This window comes from Cupressus sempervirens, chromosome 9 (assembly GCF_028749045.1).
Source record: "Cupressus sempervirens isolate cs-2001-9-10 chromosome 9, ASM2874904v1, whole genome shotgun sequence".
Taxonomy (NCBI): Eukaryota; Viridiplantae; Streptophyta; class Pinopsida; order Cupressales; family Cupressaceae; genus Cupressus; species Cupressus sempervirens.
The window spans coordinates 367,367,505-367,386,800 of record NC_143126.1 but is presented as its reverse complement, the minus strand read 5'-3'; positions in this window follow the sequence as shown (position 1 = coordinate 367,386,800).

Genomic DNA, 19,296 nt, shown 5'->3' with positions numbered 1-19,296 from the left:
GGAAATAATCAGATGAAAGACTAATGGTGATCCCATACTCAAAACATAAGTCAGTAATTTCAATTGAAGAAAAATAGGATGCATTATCCATTACTAACTTAATAGGAACACCAAACCTGACTAGAATGTTCTCTTTTATAAATTCACACACTACTTCTATAGTAGTCTTCTTCGTGGATTTGGCTTCTACCCACTTAATAAAGTAATCAGTTGCAATTATGATGTATTGATGACCAACAATGGATGCAGGATTGATAGGACCAATAAGAATCAAGGCCCCACTGTTGAAAAGGTCCTTTAGTGATAACAGGTCTTAATGGTAGGGCAGCTAATTGAGGGTGACCAAAGAACATTTTACACTTTTCATAGTTCGCTACCCATGCATATGCATCTTTGAACATCCCAGGCTTGTAATAGCATTGCCTGAGTATTTTAAAAGCTGTAACTAAAGAAGAGAAGTGTCCTCCATAGCCCTCATCATGAAATGCTTTCAACAACTTTTCTTGTTGTAGTTTATCTATGCACCTCAGGAATGTACCATTAATAGCCTTTTTGAAAAGCTTTCCATCCCAAATCACATACTTGGCCGCTTTTAATTTAATATCTCTTCTTTTTTTTGCATTCAAACCTTTTGGACATTCACCATATGTTAAAAGGTAAGAAATGTTTTCGAACCATGAATCATAGAGACCTACTGCTAGCACCAGTTGCTTCTCATCTGATTCTTCTAATTCTCCAGTGGTTTTTTTTTTTGCAATTGCTCTACATAGAGCATTTCCTCTTATCAGCTTGGTAGTTTTAATCTCAATATCATATTCTTGTATCTTTGCCACCCACACTCCTCTGACATTGCAACCTACTTCTTGTTGCATTAGTACACTTTTTACTACTGTGTCTAGGACAAAGACAATAGAGTGTGAATGTAAGCTATAGAAATAGAAATTCTTAAGTGCTCTATCTACTACATAAGCATGCTTTTTTATTTGTGAATATTTTAGTTCCTAATTTTTCAAAGGTATGCTCATAAAAGCAATGGGAGCTTGTATTCCTTCATCATTCTCCTATACAAGAATAGCTGATAATGTATGTTCTAAAGCATAACAATAAATAATAAAGTCTTTCTTGTAATTTGGATGACATAGCATAGGGGCATTAGCAACAGCAGTTTTTATATCTTGAAAAGCTCGCTTTCCTTCCTCACTCCATTTGAAACTTGAATTTCCCTTCATCACATCTACTATATGCTTAGTAGTTTCTGCAAAATTGGGAACAAACCTTCTAAGGAAATTCACCTAGCCAAAGAAAGATTTAACTCCTATTTTGTTTACAGGCAGGCTTAGTCTCTGGATGGCCTCTACACTGTCAGGATCAATTTTAATGCCTTCCTATGACACTATATGTCCAAGTAAGTTTCCTTTAGTTACACAAAAAATAGACTTTTTTAGGTTGAGAGAAATCCTATGCTCGTTGCATCTTTGTAACACTCTTCTCAGATCCTCCATATGGTCTTTCTTTTTTTTGGAGAACACAGTGAGATCATCCAGGTATATGACTATTATTCGATCTTTCATATAAATGAAGGTCTCACTCATACATCTTTGGAACATAGCCCCAGCATTGATCAGTCTAAAAGGCATCATGTGATATGCAAATGTACCCCAAGGAGTTCTAAACACTTTTTTATGTTGATCTTTCTTTTCTACTTCGACCTAGTTATAACCTGAAAAGCCATCAAGCATAGACATCATCTCAGATCTAGCAACTATTTGTAACAAATGGTCCATGTTTGGGAGAGCAAAATTATCTTTGAGAGATTCCTAATTCAAATTACAAAAATCTACACAAATCCTTATCTCTCTGTTCTTCTTCCTGACAGGTACTATGTTGGCTATCCAGGTAGAGTGATGGATAGAATAAATGATCCTTGCTTTTAACATTTTATCAACTTCTCAGAAAATGGCATCTGCAACCTTCAGATTATAGTTTCTTTTCTTTTTCCAGAAAGGTACTACATCTGGTTTGAGAGGAATCTGATGTTTCACCTCTCCTCCTCTGTAGCTCTTTAGGTCTTCATAGCTCCAAGCAAAGACATCTCTATATTCTTTGAATAATTTCTTTGCAGTTTCTCTCTCTTTGGGAGTACAACATTTTCCAATATTAATTATTTTGGAACCATGGACATCTCCAATGTTCAATCCTTCATATTCACCTATGGTAGGTCCCTTTCCTATTCTTTTCTGCTTAACATAGGCATCATGCCTGTTAAACAACTTTTCCAGAGCTACAAAATAAGGGGGAATAATATAGCTTTTCAGTTGAACCTCACCACTTTTTTTATGTTCATCATCCTCGCGAGACTCAGGTTCAAAACTAGCTTTGTCATTTTCAAGAAAAAGCTGCAAACTCTTATCATCATTAAAGACTTGTCAGGATTCTATATTATCTGGGATAGCAGATCGATATATAATTTCAATTTGATATTTTTTATCCTTAAAATCTGGATGTGGGAGTAACAAGGAAGAAGAGATTGCAAGTGAGTCAGCCTTTGTATTCATTTCTCTTGGCATAGCTCTAATGGAGAAGGCATCTAAACCTTCTATCTCATCCCACACCCTGTTCTTGTAATTCTTCATTTTATGATTCTTTACTGAGTATTGTCCTTTGATTTGTCTCATAATAAGCTCTGCATCACCTTGTGCCTTTAAGACTTTTATCCCTCTTTCTTTTGTAGTAACTATCCCCAATATTAAAGCTTCATATTCTATTGTATTATTTGTGTTACCAAAATCTAATTTGAAAGCTAAAGGCTCAGCTTCTCCTTCTGGGGATATCAATACTACGCCAGCTCCCGAGCCTAAGGAAGCACAACTTCCATCAAATTTGAGTGTCCAGATGTTAGAAGCCTCTTTGTTTTCATCAAGAACCTTCTTGACCTGATTCTCATTCATTTGTTTACCTAAATCTTCTTCAGTGAATAACATATAATTATCGAATTCCAATTCGTGATATAAAATTTGAGCTTTGGGATCATCTGATTTCAAGACTATGATTTTTTCTTTTTCTTCAGGTTCTAACTTAACCTTCTTATTACCAATGGGTATCATAGCTTCGGACTAGTCTAGCTTAATTTCTCCTCCTAAGTCTCAGCAGAAACTTCTACTTAAAAGGAGTCCATAGCTTGCAGGAATATCAGCTACCAAAATGGTTAACAGGAGTTTCTTTTCTGGATATGAGGCTAGAGCTACTTTTGCATCTTTAATTTGTCCAAGCAAAGGGACTTGTTTGGCATCCATAGAATAACATCTCCCATGTACTTTAGTAAGATTCAACCCCAAGGCTTTAGCTATAGAATATGGCATAACATTATCTGATGCACCTGAATCTATTATGCAATTACTGAGTTTATATCCATTAATATACAATGAAATATAAAAAGGTTCAGGTTTTTGTCTAGGGAAGGTTGCTAAAATAGTAGAATCTTCTTGATTAAACAAGCCAAATGTTAAGGTTTCATCTTCAATTTCAATAGTCACACTATGATTCAAGTCTGAGGTACCTCCTTTACATTTATCCACTAATCTCTTTAGCTCAGAAGGATGTGACTTTAAATAATCAATAGTGGAAATTTGAACCTTTGACACTTTGTTCTTGATGAAAGGGTAGTCAAGAGTGTTATCGAGGAAGTCATTTTAGATCTGCGACTTGATAACATCGAGTGAGTCTTCCATCTTCCTAGAGCTGATCAGTTCATCTGACTCTCCTACGAAGCAACTAAGAGATGGTATAAGGATCACCACCAAGAGGCCATCGACATCATACATTCCTTATACTTCATTGAGAAGCCACCTCGAGGAAAGACAATAAGCAAAGTGGATATGACATAGGGATACATGAAGGATGACATTGGATACTCGATCATTCTCCTGAGCAGAGTAATGGGCTTACCTATAGTAGGTCATCTCACTCTATTTATGGTCAACTTCATTGAGACTGTCAAGCATGCAAAGATACCACTAGATTGGGCCACCACACTAAGTGAGAACTTGTGTGATCAGTTGAGGATAGTAAGGAATAATAAGAAGTTCCATATGACTTCTTATGTGGTGTACCTACTAGTACCAATGGTGATAAGCTATCCTGGGTTATACAAGAAAGATAGTATGCAGGACCCTAATGCATGGCCATATATAGTCTATCCTTAGTTGGTGAAGAAGATTCTCTCACCACAGAGAAAAGAGAATAGGATTGTAAATGATGCCTTCATCTTTTCCATCATTCAATTCATAGAAGGAGACTATGGGAAGAGATTGCCTGAGGAAGCAAAGGCATAGATCACAATTCTCAGAGCATATTTCATCTAGTTTTGGACATTTACATACATTTGTGTAGGTGGTGCATCTATCAATCCAAAGAAACTCCCAAGGTACCAAAGTGACAAGTTGATCCTAATGGAAATATCCTGGCAAATTGAGTCAGCTTATGAGAGGATCAAAAGACAATGTCGACCTTGTTGGGATTGGCCTTTTGTAATAGGAACATATCAGGTGAAGAGAAAGTAGGATATCTTGACTTTTGAGTGGGACTGGCAGAACTACCCTCTTAAAGAGTATAACTCTCCTCGTCCATTCTTCGACAATGTTGGTAAAGTGGAAAACCTGGTAGGAAAGGAGTTCTATTATGAGGATGCCATTGAAGATCATTGGATGAATGCCACAAATGACTACAATGTCTGCATCAGAGACTATTGTAGGATGACTTTGTATTTAGCAGAGAAGGCTCTCCATTTTACCATCCCTGATGAGATAAGGCTACAGCACTCCAAGGAACTACTGGATCCTCTATTCAATATAGATAAAGTTAGTGAGAGACCCATTCTAAATGCAGAAGTTCATAGAGAGGAAGGAGATGATATTAATCATCGAGTGAGACATGCCATTCGAATGACAAAGAGTTGGATCAAGAAACCCTTTCCACTTGATCAAATCATAGATACAGTGATCTTCCATGCACATGCTCACCCAAAAAGGGGTAAGGGAAGGAAAGTCATAGTTCTTATCTTTGCACTCCAATCTCCTATCAGGCCTGAAACAGTCTACTAGCTCAATCATCCAGTGGGATACTACCACCCTTCAGAGAGGAAGGGAAAGAGGAAGAGAGCCTCTCCTCAAAGGTTTTAGATAGAGCATGTTGAAGAATAGGCCTCTTCCCAACAATAGGAATCAAGTGCCCAAGAGCCCTAGGATAGTCTAGCTTCTCATATCCAAGTTGAATTTCCATTGCCTCCTATTTTTTCAAGTCAATGAGAAGAGGGAGAAATTCTAGAGACCTCCATTCCTCTGGGGCATGAAGAGCATGCTTCTCCTATGGTTCCACAAAAACAAAAGATGATCAAGGTTAGAATGAATAAGAGGTAAAGAGTTTGTAAAATATTAGTGCCTAATCCATCTATTCCTGAGACCATTGTAGAGGAAGAATCAGATGAGGAGGAAATAGAATCAAATGAGGAGGAGGAACAAGTGCCTCTTCAAAGGATAACTTGGCTAGAAAAAGCCACAGAATTGGAAAGAAGGAAGAGGGCCATAAATAGCCCACCACCCACCCAAGAAAAAATGATAGAACTCTCTTCTTCGGAAGATGAAGTGCAGTGATGGGTGAATGAGAAAAGGGAGCAAGGTGATGATGTTCTCCCCATCCTAGATTTTTATTTCATGCCTATGCATATGGAGTTAGTTGGAGATAAGATTAGAGACACCCCTACAGGTAAACTTCAATAGCAAGATTGGACGCAGATGCCACCTGAGACACAAGGTTCTCATCTCACTCCTCCATCTCCACCGTAGGTCAAAATGGTAGATAAGGGTTCAATAACTCCTCCACCTTTGAGTTTAGAAGAAGAAAATGTTCAAAAGGAACTATCATTACAAGATCAACTAGAACCAAGGGTTACTGATGAGCCATCAAAAGAGGCACAGATAGTAGAATGTGTACAACAACCTTCTCAGGAAGTTGAGGATCAAACTACAAGATCTAAAGAAACTAAGACTACAAAAGAAGAATCCTCATAGAAAGAGACTCTGAGCAAGAGCGATAAAGGGAAGGAGGTAGTTGAACACATCCCTTCATCATCTAGAGCCAAGGCTATAGAGAGACATATCTCAAGATGGTTTTGAAAGGAAATAATGAGAAGTGCCAAGCATCAATTTTGTGCTTTAGAGGATGATATTTGTGACATTGCAAAGATTTTGAACGAGCCTAAGTCTCCATTACATAATGAAATTCCATTGCATTCATCACCACTAAAAAAAATGAGGACTTATTTGCACAAGTGGCTCACCCTCTTGAAGGTATACATGCAGAAGCTATTAGTCTTGAGGACTATGAAGTGAAAGATATTATGTTAGGAAAGCCTAGATGGGATACATCCCAATAGATGATGACTATGGGATTCAAAGAGGTTCTCAACCACATGCAAGAGGATGAGATTGAAATCAAAACACTTCAAAGGAAAGTTGAGATCCTAAAGGGATATCTAGCAAAAGTTATTGGTCCTCTTGAGGAGATGATTTCTTATAAATACTCCATTGTAAAATGTAACAAGGGCCGCCGTTATTATGCAATAAAATTATGCTTTTGGTGCTAGCATTCAGAGTGTAGTTATTCTTTCCTGAATGTGTCATTGTTTTGTGGATTTTATTCATGAGATTGTGATTGAGCCAAAGGTTTATTGTGTTGTTTCTGGTTGTGCGATCTTTTAGTTTTGGTGTTTGCTACAGATATATGAATTCTGTTGACATAACAAGCTTGAGAAGAGATCACCTAATTGTGTCTACATAACTTTTTGTCTCGCATGAGTGTACTTTTCATGGCCTTGCAATTTGATGAAGAGTGAAACATCATTTGACTTGTTAAAGATTCTCATCGACGATTGCATCAATTGATTCTAGGAAGTGTTGCTCCTATTTTCATTGATTTCCTACCGATTTCTTCAAAGGTTTAACTCACAGCATGTTGTGTTCTGTAGCTTATGTCCATTTAGGAATTTCAATTTCAAGTAATTTTATTTCATTTTATTTTCTTTTAGTTTCATTATTTTTTTTACTAACCCCCTGTTAGAATAGGACCTCATAGTAGACACATTGTTAGAATTACATTCATTAAAAAAAATAGGAAAATACAAAAAATATTTTTCTTTTGGTGTGATATTTTGAGACAGTGAATAGATTTACTATGATTCTGAGATAAAAGAGTTTTTAGAACCAGCAAAGGCCTCCTTGTGAACACTCACATTTATCTTCTACTAAGCAAATTTTTGTACGTCGCAAGACAAATACTAAACCTTGGAGTCGATCCTTAAAAGATTTGCTTTTCAAGAGAGGAATTATGCAATGGATTCCTACTATTGACCTCGTGCAAAATGAATGCCCAACAGGAGGCTCTTTAAGGAACATAATAAAAAATGGGCTAAAATCTTGTACAACAAATATCTTGATGCAGATAACCCCATTTCTATATTTAGGATGAAAAATCTACCCAAAGGCTTGAATAGCTAGAATTTTATAGCCAAAAGTAGACATCTTATATCTAAACATTTCTCATGGGATATAGGCAGAGGTTAAGAAGCATTGATCTAGAAAGATTCTTGGGATGGAGCAACTCCTATAGATTCTCTAGGACTCCCAAATAAATGCAAAAATCTCCTCACCAACTTATGGGGTTCAAAAGTTAAGGATTATATGAGCCTCAACAAAGATCAAGAATGGATATGGAAATTAGTAGATGACTTAGATTTAGATCCATATGCAAAAAACTCTTTTAGGAAGATGATCAACAAAAGGAATATTAGACATATCAATAGGGAAGATAAATTGATTTGGGCAACATCCAAAATAGGCCAATATAGTGTTAAAGATGGATATAAAGCAATTATTAATTCCCAAAAATGGGAAGAAATTAATATCCCACCACACCTTTGTTGGGATGCCTCTTGCTTACCTAAAGAAAGTTTCTTTCTCTAGTTAGCTTTTCAAGGTAAGATCCTCACTACTGACAAATTACAAAAGAGAGGGATTTGGGGTCCTTCTAGATGTGTTCTATGTAAACAAGATACTAAAGAAGCTAATCACCTATGATATAATTGCACATTTTCTAAGCGTTGTTGGGAATGGCTAAAACTAAAATTGGATTGGACCACTCCATTCCCAGGATCTTTTCAGGACCTTCTAACTAGATGGCCCAAAGGGCAAAGCAATGGCATGTATAGTAAGATTTAGAATATATGATTGTCTATTCTCTCATGGGAAATCTAGAAGGAAAGGTACAAAAGGATCTTCAAAAATCAAGAAATGCAGGTTGACATCCTTATTAACAAAATTGAAGCAAGCATAATTGAAACCCTCAACACTCATATTAGAAAATCTAAATTTGAAGAAGGATCCTTTTCCATTTGGAATAGCAGGATTAAAGATAATTGGACCAATCTAATCAACCTTCCTCAAGTCTATGCGACTAGGAGTGCAGATGCCAGGAAAAATTGCAAATGGACTCCCCCCCTACGGGATGGTATAAACTTAATTTTGACAGTGCCTCTCATAGAAATCTTGGACTATCAAGCATCGGTTGTATCATCGACAATGAAGAAGAAAAATGGATTATAAAGAAAGCTAAAAATATCAATCCCACTTGAAATAATTTGGCTGAACTTGAAGCTCTTCTGGAAGGCATTAAATTATACTGAGATATAGGTATAACCAAGGTGATCATCGAAGGTGACTCTCAAATAGTCCTTAATGCATTTCACAAAAGATCAATGCCAAATTGGGTCCTAAATTCTAAACTTGAAGAAATTATCCCTCTGATAGATAAATTAGAAGTATATCAATTAATGCACATATTTAGGGAAGGTAATTAGATAGTAGACAAATTAGCCAACCTAGGAGCCGATGGTTTAGATATCCTTAGAATTAATAACATTTCTAAGTTTAGCTAAGACTTTTAATCTAGCCTATATAATATTTCCTTCTCTCATGAGTTGAGCTTTTCTCGGAATCCTTACTAACTTAGGTGTCTCAATAAAGTTAGTTTCGCATATGTACCTTTGGTAGCCTAAGTATTCTAGCTTTTGATACAAGTATGTTTTGATATCTTTACTAATGATTTTATTTGGCCTATGTCTTGACTATGAATCATTTAGAAACATTCCTTCTAGAATATTCCCCTCTAGAACTTTCGAGCACATCTTTATTTTCTCACTACCCTTGACTTGGTCATCTTCATTCTAGAACATGGACACTAATATCTGCATTTTTCATGAAACTAAGACTAGAACAATTGGTTTTAGGGGTAGAATCAAGCTTGAAAGGTGGAGTAGGATTCTTAATCCAGTTGACAATATGACTAGGGTTGCATTAAAAAAGATTCTAGGTGAAGGAGTTTTCAATTATGACTTCACATGGAGGACAAACAGAAGTATCATTGGAGCATTCATTGGCTGTTTAGCAAGGGCCAAAATAGGAAGATGGGAAATCATCAAAGTATGTTCCAATCTATTTTATTTTGTTTGGAGCCATGGTATTGAAGAAGTTATAATGAGCCTAGATGACAAAGGTAGGATTCCATTTCCAAAAACATATATGGCCTATCCTCTAGGTAGCACTGATATAGCTATTGTGCCAAGGCATCCTACTCTAGTAATAAGGGACATTCATGAGTTTTCGGGAGCTTGGCCCAAAATGGAGGTTAGTATCAATTTCTTATTAAGATGGAGAGGAGTGAAGGACAATCAGGATAGTGCTTGGCTAATAAATTACCTCAATATCTTCAACTCCTATATAGAACCAGGAATTGATATAAATAATTGGGCAAATTTGGAGTTCTGCTTACCCAATTTTGACAAGACTAGTAAGGAGTGCACTACTCTGATTTTTCCCCCTAAATATTTTTCTGAAGACCCTCAAGAAATATCAAAAGTTATCATGGTGTCTGAAAAACATGATTATCTAGAAGCATAATTTTATTTTACCCAAATTAGTTGGACTGGCTAGATAATATTTGGATAGATACATGTAGTATTAATAGCTTTTTTTGGCTTTCTGGACTAAGCGAGGTTTTCCTTTAATATTAAGTTTTTATGGACAACCTAACTATGAACAATTCTAAATGATGTATATAAGTAAGTAGTTAATTTTATATAAATTCGGCCTTGTATCTGTATCTCTTTTTTTTTGGTCGCCTAAGGTTTAGATTCTTCCATTTAAATTTACTTCAGACTTATTTATATGGGTACATCTAAAGATATGTATATTAATTTTTCCATCTGTATATATGAATCCAATAGTGTATATATGCATCAAGTTTGGCTTATGTACATATGTTAATGAAACCTTTAGCTTGTTTGAATTTATTAATATTTTTATTTAAGAATAGATTTATGATTTATGGGCTCATATATATAGGTGTAGAGGTGAATGTATACATCTATAGGTGTGACCTCTAGCTGAGTCCTTGGTCTCACTTTATCTGACTTAATTTTAGGACTTGTAGATTAATTTGCTCATATAATATTTTGGTGTAGTGTTTTATGAAATTTTTATGTCCTTTGCCCTTAATTTCTTTGGAATCTAAAGAGTCGTATATTTCTTTATTAGCATAATACAGAGGTTTCTTTTTGCCAACTTGTTTATTAGCTTGCTTCCTGGTGAGATAATTTCATATGAAGGAATCTAGTAGAGTTTATCTATTCTAGAATTTTAAGAATTTAGATTACTTTGTAACTCATTTTAATCAATCATTTTGGTTAGTCAATATGTTAATAGTTTGGTTAATGGTTTGCTTGGCATTCAGTTTATAAGGATTTTTGTAGATCATTTTCCTTGGTCACAGGTCATAATCAACTGAAGATTCTTCATATTAATGGTTTGGCTTTTTATCACTATTGATTTTTGGCCTATCGAGACCAAGATTTTGTTGATTAGATGTTTATTGATTTGGCTTCTCAGTTGATTTTATCTCAGTATGATTTTTTTATGGTTAGTGCTATATGTAGTAGGAGCTTGGGTAGTATAGATCATCATATTATCTACATATTTGAGATTCAAAGCATCTAAGGGTTTAGTTTATTGATAGTATTCACATGTTCTTTGTTTTTATCATGATCTTGGAAACTTTAGCTTTTTAGGGTCTCTATAGGATATTTTGCTCCTCAAATTGGAGCTTATTTTCAAATTAGATTCTATTGCTTCATTTATATTTTTAGTATGATTCGTAATTTCCCAAGATCTTTAATATAGTATTCATTAGTTTATGTTCTTAGGCTTATATTCTAAGTATTTTAGACTATCCATGTATCTAGTACTATCCTCGACTATGTTGATCTCCTGTTTAGTTGTTCTTAGTCTCATTGGATTAAGATCTAATTTTCAGGTTTAAATTGATCCTTCAATACTGGAGATTTAGTTTGTAGATTATTACTAAAGGATTTAATATTTTATCCTTGTAATTATTTTTAGCTCCATGTCTTGACACTAACTAGTCTAACAATCCTTTTTTCTTTAGTGTGTTGGTTGGTTTGATTGTGCTATTTTTCAAGTCAAGGATTAAAGACTATTAGCCAAGAATCTTCTCAAGATTATTGATCAAATCTTTGTGTATATTGTAAAATTATTGTAAACTCTCAAAGGTAATTTCCATAAAGCATTTGGATCTTGTGTCAAGGGTATGCCCCTTTGATATTCTGTATTTTAGGACATCTATCCTAGGCAAGAATGGAGGTCTTCTTCCCCGTTCTTTCCTACCAATGCCCGTTTGAACGGAGGACATGTAAAAATTGTTTTATAATAAAATATATTAAAAAGGCTTCGACCATTTACCGATTAAAAAAAACACTATTTTTTATTTTTTATTTTTTATTTAATTAAATCTAAAATATATTCATGACAAAGGTGTTTCATATATGGAATGAGCGACTTGCGACAAGAGATCAACGGTTTGCACTCTCCTTTAAGGATACAAGATGATTGCACTCATATGATTTGCTTGTTATTTTTTAACTATTGAGGCACTCCTCCTTTGAGCAATCTAATTAGTTGTATTTTTTTCTTAGAATGCATTATAAGGCATATGAAGAGGAAAAATCATAGTTGAATATGTGGATATAAAGTACCACACGCTAGATGTAATGGTGATCGATGTAGATTTCCATATGAGAGCTACCAAAAAAAGAAAACACCTTTAACATGAGATAGAAAGTTAGTGTCTCTATGCTTAGTAGTCAAATACACGTATTCACATCTCTCAAATTTTTATTTGTTAAGGAGTGATATGATTTTTAAATTATTGCAAAAAAAAATCAAAATGCCCTAAAACATAATGAACCATGGATTTATTTGCAAGATTGGGTTGAAAGAAGGGCTCACAATGGTCTAATCCTATGCCCATGTCATTTAAATTCATCGCACAGGTATTATGTCTTATTGTTGAATTAAAAGTTTAGTGAGTTTCTATTTACTTGTTTTCATTTTATAATCCATCTTTGTCATTTAAATATTATTTTTTCCCCCAAAACAATTTTACTATATGTGACTTTCCTTACGTTTTGTTCTTATGGTGACTCATCACTTATTTTCTGTGTGGAATGCATTTCCACTCATCAAGTGAAATTGTGCTAATTAAGGTGGTGGTCTTCCCTCTAGCTTGGATAAATGCATAAGAAGTTGAAGGTTGAAGGTCATCTAAGAGAAAGGAGACCTTTTAAATTTCCCCTACATTTTATAAGATGATCTCAATGTTTGGCTTTAAAAATAATTTTTTTAAATGCTATTTAGAAAGTATGAACACTTCTTACAAACATTTGTTTGTAAGGGTTTTTTGTGGTATACTAAATTGTTTTTTGTATGACTTCTTTTTTATAAATAAGAGGCAAATGCCCATTTTATTAATTTTAGAAAAATGTACAATTTTTCATGAACCTGTACAAGTGCAAGTACTAAGGGAAAGGAACGGGGTGAAGAAAAACCCCTAGTATAACCTAGGACCAAAGTTTAGATTACTTATAGTTTCCCAAATTGGTACTTGAAGAGGGAATTACATCTTTAACAAAGATAACTTAGGGGGAAATATCCCCAAATTCAAAAATTTTAAGTTCATAAATAGGAATTGATAATTACATACAATAAATAGAGAGCAAGAATAAAGTGGAAATCTTCTGAGAAGCCTAGAGAAGGATAGCCTGATAACATGAAGAAATGTCCATCTACAAAATACAAACACTACAATAGATATATTAATCCCTTCATCAAATTGTTAGCAAGAAATAACAAAACCCTTAGAGAAACATCACTTAAGAGGATAGAGATAGAGGTGTTTTATTCCCTTTGAAATGAGGACATGGCCTCCTTTTAAAGAATTTAGAAATGACCAGATAAATTATATTAAGAGGCAAAAGAATGGACGAAAGGTTAAGAGGAAAAAGTAAAGGCCAACATTGAGAGGAAAAACCAATGAGTAGCTAGAATTAAGAGGTAAAACTTCAACAAATTGAAAGATTCCATACTAATGCAAAAGTGAGTGCACTTAAGTGGAGGGATTTCCTTTTATTTTTGCTTTAGAAAAATGATTTTCCTATGCACTTAGGATAAAGAGGCTTTATTACTTAATTAAAAGGGGACATGTTCATTATATTAAATGGACTTAGTATAAAGTGGTCAAAATTTATGATATAATCAAATAAATGATAATATGATGCTTTGATTAAAGATCAATGATTAATCAATTATGAACAATTGATTTAATGCATAATTAGGTATGTCATTTAATTTTGTTTAGTTATTCAGTAGGGGGCTTATAATTTAAAAGACTGAAAAAGGGTGATTACACTATGGACCATACCAGGTACTAAGAAATATTGGAGAAGTAACATATGAACTATAGCTTCCTAAAGGTAGTAGGATCCACAGCATATTCCATGTCTTAAGGATTAAGAAAATATTGGGAAAGAAAATAGAACCTTTCATGTTATTACCACTTCTAAATTATGAAGGTCAACTTGTACTAGAACCAGAGATTATCTTAGATACTTGAGAAAGGAATTTGAGGGATAAAACTATTAAAAAATATTTAGTCTAATAAAAGAACCTGCTTGGGGAAGATGTCACTTGTGAGAAAGAAGAAACTATTAAATTACTTGAGGACAAGCAAAATTGAGGGAGAGTGACTATGATGAGCCTCAATTACCTATGATATTTTTGCGTAAGATTAATACACATAACTACAATATTTTTTTTCAAATAATAATTGCTTCAATTATTTTAACTAAAATCATAATATATTATAATTAATAATTATAATCATTAATCTATTAATGTATCATTAATTAAGATAATTAATTATTAGTTATTGATATATTTATTGAATTATTAAAATTAAATGATAACAACTGTTATTATTAAATATTATTAAATTGAAAGCTATTAAATAGCAATTGTTACTATTACTAAATTGAATAATATTAATAAAAAATCAATGTAACAAATGGAGTGACGTGTGAGAAAGTTGTGTCACAATGGGTCTATAACCCTTTGACAAGATAATGATATCCATATCAATAACATCCATGACAGAGAAAACAAGCAACAATATGTTCAATAATCACACACAATCCAATAGACTCAACAAAGTTATAATAATTTTATTATTCATCACATCCAACTCAACAATCTTGAATATCTTGCTAGCAACTACAAGGCTAAAACAATAATTTCCACCCAACATGAAATGATAAACATGAATACAAGTAAATAGAATAGAGATATCAAACAAGGTCCCTTGAAATTTGATAAAAGCTACTTGTATGATGATAAAGAAAAAGAAATAAAGATTAGATGAATATAATCAATATTTAGCAGCATCATGTTTGTTTCCTCCTTGAACCAACAAACCAAACACAAAGAATGAATCGAGACCAACTATGACTCTGAATGAGAATTAAGTAAGGTGAGACAATCAATATATTACAAAATTAAATAAGGAAGTGATGAGAACTAGTAGAACTAATAGTGACCACAAGAATTAATACTTATAATAAGATTAAGAGGGAAAGGATCCAACCATTAGCACAAATACTATTCGTCTCATAATAGACATATTCAAATAAATTGTACCAACATCCAAATACATCAAACTGAGAATATATTCTTTATATCTACAAGTTAAGTTGGATATATTGAGTTGAGTGTAAATAATTTAGTAAAAAATTGGGAAATAAAGAGGTTGCATTATATAAGAGGATAATCCTTCATAATAGGGCAATCCATTGTAATAAAAATCATTGTGAGAATAAATGCAGAGGTCCAGTTATCTCTAAAGGGTTTCCATAGTACACCCAACAATTTAGGTGTGAAAAAGGAAGAAAGGTAGAGAATCAAGTAGTCTTTGAAGAACCAGTATATAATTAGACAAATACATATGCAAGGATGGATATACCCATGTGGTTATAAATAAGGCTTGGGATGAGTAGTAACTCTCCTAATATGGATGGATACATCAATGTGATCATCCATAAGGTCTTAATGAGAGGAAGTAATGTGAGGAGATGGTGCTTAGTGGAGATTTTTTCTATTAACTAGAGACCTAGGAAGCACTCCCCTAGGAACTAAACATCTCATCATAACATCTCCTTAAGAAGGGCATTAATTGGGAATTGATATTTTTTATTTATTTTTTATATAAACTGTGGTAATTAGGTAATGTCTTATATTATATACACACATATATATAACTAGGAGATTATAACTTCAGTCAAAGCCCAAGGACATTACAACCAAAAGCACCAACAAGTGAACAAACAAGTACACAACTTTCTATACCCATATAAATGATATAATAGTAGCACCTAATAAAAGTGCACTAAATATGATATATAACACCTATTCAAAATTGAAGACAATGAAAAGGGAATGTTTGGCTTCTAGGCCCCAAAAATATGAAAAAATATCAAAACATGGAACCAAACTCTAGTGCTAGGAGCCAACTTTCCAACAACTATGAGAAATCCAAAAGCTGACATCATCAAAAAAAATATATTCTCCCCGAAGGAAATCATCATATTACCTATTATGTTTAAGTCAAATTGCCTACATGGATTTTGACTTTTTTTCCAATTAAGCTACATCCATAATTTTTAATTTTGTACTAATAATTTAATTATCACCACCAAAACCTTAACATGACAACATGATCTAACCATCTTATCCTAAGAGATATTACGCTTCACATGAACATATTGAATAACTATAACATGTCAAAACTCTAAATGAATATCAAGAGTATATTGTGATATAATAGAAACAATAATAACATGTCAAATTAAAGTATATAGTCACACCTCAAACAAGGAATCTTTAATCCTCAAATATTTCAAGACCTTTGATTTCCACAATTATAACCATCTCTTACCACTAAACTATAAAATGTGAAATATAGTTCTTAGAAAAAGGATCTAAGATATCTTCCAAACATACGCACTAATAAAGAACATCATCCACCATCTAATGGAAAATACACATTACTCCCAAAAAATCCCACTAAACCATGATTTTTAGTCATACATGATGTCACAATAGCCATATCCTAAACAAAGATCCTCTAGATCTACACACACAACTAATATGTTGGTAACATCAAGTGAAACCAAGATCTCCAAACCAAGAAGATACAACTACCAATAACATCCAAAATCCTCAATTAAAAATGAGTCATACATTGCCAACAAATCATTATCAAAATCTCCTATTGAAATACATACAATAAATGAATAACCAATCTATCATGATGTTATGATAAACCAAATGCTACAAGTCACAATATCAACTATCTAGATACCATTAAAATTATTTATTCTCTTGTCTCATAAAAATCATACCAATGCACAAATAACCACAAACAAGTTCAAGTACCAAAGTGTGTATAACTACTAAATCAAACACAATGGATATAGACTACCAACATCTAAGTCATCCTATTGTGATCAAATATGTTGTACACATCTACCAATCACATAACTCATAAATCTAATCACTAAAACATGCAAGCTCGTGATCACATTAGTAAATTGCAAACCAAGAAATCAAAGAGAATAATTTTGTAGACCAAATATCTCATAAACCAAATCAAAATCTAATTTAATTTTCCAAACATGTCCACAATCATGTAACATTGTCAAGGAAATAAAATAAGAATCAATTATATAAGAAAAACTTATTAACATCCAAATCATTACCAATCACCCAAAAATAATATTATGCCATATCAATGCAAAACATGTACCTGCAAACCAATGATAATATAATCATTACCAATTTTACACATTTAGTCAACTATCACCTACATCATATTAAAATTCTAAAACCATGTCCTTAAACCAAAAATAATATGTGCACCTATCATTGTGAATGCCCAAAATTTGAAAACACAAATTAGTCTATACTTCAAAGTACCAAATCTAATAATTATCTATATCATCATGAATCATTCATAACAACATGGACTCCTCAAGGCTTCACCTTTAACTTTTCTAGATGCTCTCTTTTATAAATTCCACCAACATAATTAAAAGGTGTGTGTGTGTGGGTGTGTGTGGGTGGGTGTGTGTGTGTGTGTGTGTTGGGGGGCGGGGGCGGGGGGCGGTGAATTAGTTATGAAATTAAAACAACTCTCAATATATTTATTAATTTTGAAACATGTAAAAAATAGATGAAACAACCATAGAAATATAACCACGAATAATAAAACCATATTTGTAGTTGTAAGAATTTGTCTTAGGGTAGAATTCACCTAAGACCAACACAAACACAAGCACAATAGTAGACCAAAAAGAGAGTATGATCAGAATGATGATATATTTATTCAATATGCCATATGCAAGTACACTAGGAGTGCTTATATATAAAAGCCTCTAGAGAGCTTCCAAAATGCATAGAAGTCAAAAACATGATAAGTTATACGACCAAGCACATGTCCACCATATATGGGTTATCCTCCATTAAGCATGAAAGTAAGTGCGATGATGAGAGGATAAGCCTACAATGGTGTAGCACACAAATCAATGTTGTAGAAAACATGTGCTAAAAGGGAGTGTGAATAACTATGTTGTCAACATGACAACTCATGAGAGTACAGAAACTCCTAACTGTCTCACCTAGATAAATAATAAAATAATGCATTAACCTAAGTAAACTTAAGTAAGTGTAAATAGTAAATACTTATTTACACCAACACCCCCCCTTAAGTGCAACTTAGGAGAATGCCCTTAAGCTTACAAAAACTAGGATGAACTGCATGATGGGTCTTAGCTAATAGGCCATGTTAGGTACCCATGTACATAATGAAATGCAATCTCTCATAAAGTAGAGAAAGAGGGAAAACCTCATGGGAAAAAACCTCCCCCAAAAAGAGAGATGAAAAACACATACAATGTATGGATGGATGGAGTAATCAAGACCCCCCCATTATGACATACATCCAGTATATACATAAGAGAAAAATGAGAAGAGGAAGAGAGACAAAATAGGCTCCCCCCCAGAGAAGAATGTATGCCAATGACTGCTCCAATGAAGAAGCTGATCCAAGACTGTAGAATGAGGTTCCTCCCCTTAGGAAGAAACAAGGCCAAGGGTACAAATGAGATGCTTTCACTATGCATGGAAAGAATCCCATTGAGAAGTAATGTCTCTAAAACCTGTTCAATTGACTAAAAAAACTATCTCAAATAACTATCTATCTCCTTAATTGATGAAGAACCCTTCTGCAACTGTTGATCATAAGTATCCACAATCATTTCAACCTAGAACAATCAATCATGTAGAGAATGAAAAAGAGGGTTGAATGGAGCCCTCATGACAACTTAAGGTGTTGCTACATAAAGAAGAAGAGGTAGATCATCAATACTATTCCCCAAATCTATCATTGAAGCTAGACCTAGAAGACTGGATGCCCTATTGTGTTGGACCTATCACTATGGTGATATATGCATGTGGACTAGACTCTTGTAGTGACCTCTCACTGCAACTATCAATAGAACCCCACATGTATGAATCTATTGAAGCATTATCATTGGTGTCACTATCAGTTTCTACATGGTATGATGTGCAGAGAGGATTAGAGGAAAAGCTGTGTAAGCTTTCGTCAAAGTGAACATCCTTCTCCACAAAAATTTGATGTATCTCTAGATCCATGAGTCTATATGCCTTCACATTGTCTTCATAACCAATAAAAGTACAAGGTCGAGGTGACTATGCCTTGCATCCC